This window comes from Macrotis lagotis, chromosome 4, assembly GCF_037893015.1.
Source record: "Macrotis lagotis isolate mMagLag1 chromosome 4, bilby.v1.9.chrom.fasta, whole genome shotgun sequence".
NCBI lineage: Eukaryota > Metazoa > Chordata > Mammalia > Peramelemorphia > Peramelidae > Macrotis > Macrotis lagotis.
Genome location: NC_133661.1, coordinates 232,673,734 through 232,678,671, shown reverse-complemented (window position 1 = coordinate 232,678,671; position 4,938 = coordinate 232,673,734).

The following is a 4,938-nucleotide window of genomic DNA, read 5'->3' as shown; positions in this document are numbered from 1 at the left end:
TTTAAAGAAAAATAGAAATTTCTCCATGTGAGGTTATCACTTTATTTTGATCATATTTGCTCAATCTACTTATTATTCAAAAAAGTATAAAAAAAGCAAAAACCCCCAAAAGTTCATTCATTCAAAGTAATTAAGCTAATTGCTTTATTTATTTAATTGTAATGAATTGACTGGCTGTTCCTTTGAACTGATCTTACCCAATGGCTCTTGTGGTGTCAGGTAGATACAATCATAAAAAAAATACGAGAACTGAAAGGAGATAAAATATCTGCTTTACATAATTTTGCACACCTATTTCCAATATTTTCCAGAGATAGTTTTGCGTATTTGTAAATGAATATTTACTTTTAGAAATAATCATTAAAAATCATCTTCATTTTTACTCTCCAAATAATTGGATAAATGTAAAGGATAGTAAAATGACTATGGGCAAATATGTACTCATAACTCCAATTTGTGTAAAATTGAGCTTGTTCTTGAGACATAAAAATAGTACTTTTATTTGTGAGAGCTTAATACTTAAAAACCAGTTGAAATTTTTCCTTTGCTGTAATTGTTCTCCCTTTGAAATAGAGGGCCCTTTACATTCCTACTTCTAAGGTTAGAAATTTTATTAAAATGGAAGTGTTTAAAAGAGTTTCTAATTTGTCATTCTTGAAATGCATGAGGAAGAAAGGCCATTCAGCCTATTCATTTTTATTTACCCTATTCCAGATGGGAACATATTTTCTGCTAAGTGCCTAACTGCTCATTGTGAATTCCTTCCTACCTTCAAGCTTGCTAGTCTGCTCTTTAGCTTTCTAAAACAAATTGATGACTAAATTATCCAAATTGAATTTTAACTGTTGTAACTAATCCTAACCCAAGAGGTAATAAATTTAAAATCTCTAAGAAATGTGATATTGATATCCAGTTACTACATTTCACAGCTTTATATTAGGTGAGTGAATGAGTTCAGCATCTAGAAATCTATACTAAAGTCATGATGGATTGAGGGGTAGAAGATATTGTATCTTATAACCATTCAGGTTATTTCTTGAATGCCCTCCTATATGACAAGGTCGAATTTTCGAAGGTTGTCTAAATTTGGTTTAATTTACTGGCTATTTTTTTCCCTTTAAAAAATTATTGCTACCTCCACCCTTTGTTAATAGTTACTGATTTCCAAATGATATTCTTATATGATTTCATTCTTTGAAGAGCTACTAGATGGAAAGGCTGTTCCTAATGTACTAATGTATTGCAGTTATTGTTATAGTAGTCAGGAGAGGTTGGCCCTAGATTAATAATAATAATAATAATAATAAATATTAGTAGTAGTAATATTAATAACAACAAATACTATAGTTTACATAACATTTTAAAATTTACAGAATGCTGTATTTTTGCAATCTCATTTGATCTCACAACTATCTGGAAGGAGGTATCATTATTCTAATTTTACAAATGAAGAAATTTAAGATGAGAGATTGAATTATCCAATGTCACATGACTATAAAGTATTTAGTGCAGCATTCAAATTCAGTTCTTCTTAAGTCCAAGTTCATGACTCTTGATCCTAGACCACCTAGCTGTCTAGATTAACAGACTTTGCTCACTGGAAAACCCAGAATGAGACTATTTTAGAATTTTTATTCAATTTTAAATTTCCAAAATCAATAGAATACACCTTGGTAGAAGATGGGTGAGTTAGAAATTAATTTCAATTATTTTACTTGATTGCACATGTATAACCTATATCATAATGACCACTCTCTTAGAATTGGAGGAAAGAGTGAGGGAAGGATAGAATTTGAAACACAAAACTTTAAAAAACAACAAATATTAAACTTTGTTTTACATGTAAATGGGGGAAAATAAAATAATTTAAAATTTTATTTCATTCTATTTTGTTGCTAGGAAGTTGTTACAGACATAAGAAACCAATAAAGATAATTTGTCAAGAGTGTGGCTATTTCAATGTCATTTTTTTAATGGGGTGGCAAAGTGACCAGGAAGGACACCTGGATAAACTATGCTGGATCCACATATAGAATGACTAAGGGGAGAGGAAGATGAATGAAAATGATTGACATTTAGCTCAATTCATTTAGCACTGGATTTGGATTCAGCAAGACTTGAGTTCAAATCTAGTGCTAGCTGTTTGACTCTGGTCTGTCTCAGTTTCCTCATCCCATATAATGGGATACTAGTATCACATACCTCTCAAAGTTGTTGTGATAAGGAAATGAAATATTAGTTGCCAACAATAAAAATGATATAAATATATACTAATTATTATTCAAGAAACTGAGAAACCTTTACAATTAACAGAACTCTGTGCTATTGACTAACTGTTAACTTAACTATTAATATCCCATTCTAGGTTTGCAGAGAATAATAAGGTGCACCTTCTGCCTTTCTTGAAATTCTGATTAGAAGGTATGGGAATCTAACTCTTATTTAGGGAAAAAAATAATTAAGTAAGCAAATATGAAGAATCAAAGTTTGCCCAGATGTTAATTTTGAGGAATTAAACAACTACAACTACAACCACAACCACAACCACAACGACAAAAGTACCACAACAACAAATAAACAAACAACAATATATGGATCCTCTATTCTACTTATCAATCATTTCTTAATTATGCAATGGCAACTCCTCCTTCCTCTTCCCATCCAGTTTCCATTAATAATGTAATCTCCATGATTTTTATCTTATTAACTTCTATGTCATGTTAAATTGTGTTCTTATATTTATATTACCAGCATTGACACAGTTCCTAGTACATAAGAAGTGTTTCATAAATTCTCTATCATTTATTCATTTGTTTGTCTATTTATTCCTTCCTGATGACTATGTCCTTAAAAGACATCAAACAGAAAAACAACTTTCACATTTTTGTGACGCTCCCAAGGCTTATGCAATTATGTTTCTGGTTTATTTCTTTGTTCACCTGGCTAACAATTATTTCATTAATATTTATTTGACTCACACACTAAATAATCAATTCCTAGTAGTGATATTGATAGTTATACAACAGTATTTTAATCCAGAACATTCCAGTTTTTAAAAGTGACACCCAAACTTTTATAGATACAAATTATAGGTAACCGAGTTTCAGTTATACAGCAGGTGAAAATTTTAGCAGACATTTCTTTAACCCCACAAAAAAGGAATGAGAAGTATTTTTCACATGGTAGGCATCATTAAAAGGAACACAGTAATACAGAAGAACACTGCACATTTTTACTCAAAAAACAAAGCCCACTTGACTCCCCAGATCACTTCTTTTTTTTTTTTGGCAGTTAGAATAGGTAGGTTCTTTAAAATTGTGAAAGATGAAATACAAGATTTTGCAATCTTGTTCAAAAACATTGTTCAAATTAAAATGATACAGCAAACACAGATGTTTTATAAAAATAAATGGACACCAATAATCTCCATAAGTAATGAATTTCAGCATAATATGCATGATGGATCCATAAGTGTCATAAATATATTGAAAAAAAATTGAATCATCTTACCTACTTTTTACTATGGGAAAAATATTACTCTAGTCCTCTGTAGACTACTTTTGGAAAGAATGCCTTTAACTTAATTATTTGAAATCTAACAGGAAATACATATTCAAAATACTCTTTCACAATTTTGAATAAATGATGGTTATGAAAATATAACAATTTTTTACAAGCTATTTTAGCCCTCATACATCCCATAAGTGGAATTTCTTCTCACTCATTTTCCTGCTGCAGGGGAAGAGAATGATTTTCAACTTCTTTAAACCCTAAATCCAAGCATAGTGAACCTTTGAAATAAGATCAATCGACTTCTTAACTATGACTTGGAAAAAAGCCTGATATACAAAATGCGATGTTGATGTAGCTACATAGATCACTTGTAACACATTTTTTTTGGAATAGAAAATGAATGCGATGTTTGAGAAAATAGGAGTAATTTTTTTTCAGTTCATTGCCTGTCATTCAACTCTTAAGTATTGTTTTGTTTTGTTGTTCCTTTAGGTTTATAGCTTAATGTACTAACAGGAAAAATAACATTCAATTTATTTTCATTTTTTGGAATTTATCTTCAGTTGAGTTGTTTTATCAGAGAAGTATCATTTTTAAATGAGTGACTTCATGTTTCTTTACCCAGAATTTAATTATTTCTTAAAGGCAATTTCTTTCCAGAAGAAATCAACTGTAATTTTCAAATGAGTGTGTATGGAAAAGCAGAGCTTGAGAGATAACTGCTGATACTACATGTAAGACTTGAACAGATCTCAATCTCCCTTGACTTCAGTTTTCTCATCTCTAAAATGAAGAGCTTGGAATAAATGATCTCTAAGGTCTATTCTGGTGCTAACTCTATGATCCTATGATTTTATTTTATAATAGGATTTTAAGTTTACAAGGTATATTAGAGACTGTCTAGTCCATTCTTTTTGCTGTGCAGGTGAGGAAAATTAGGTTCAGAAATGTTAACAGAGATGTCAACAGAGATGCTTTTGTATGTTTCTCTTCTATCTCCTTTTTTATAAAATGAATTTGGTTTCTAGGGCTTTTGTAAACCTTACCTCTAATCAGGAAAAAAAATAAGCAAAACATTCTCTTATAAACCATATGTAATAGCTTATGCAGCATTCTTCATCCAAGGGAAAGAGGAATATTCACTATGTTCCCCATTATATTATTTAAATAGAAAGATATTCAAAGCTGAATTTTTAATAATACATTTTTACCAAAATGAAAACTAAAACCACTTAGTATTCTTAATGCTCTAAGGCCAAAGTGGCGTCTTTAAGCAGAGTAGCCTTCTAGAGACAAGAATGAGAATCATTTCAGTTCATTTGTTAATGAGAGTATTTTTTACCTCCCCACTTGTATCTATGGATGTAATCCTGTCCAGTGGTGTCCCTCTCAGGGTGGCAACTGATATCCTTTAGTACAAGAGAG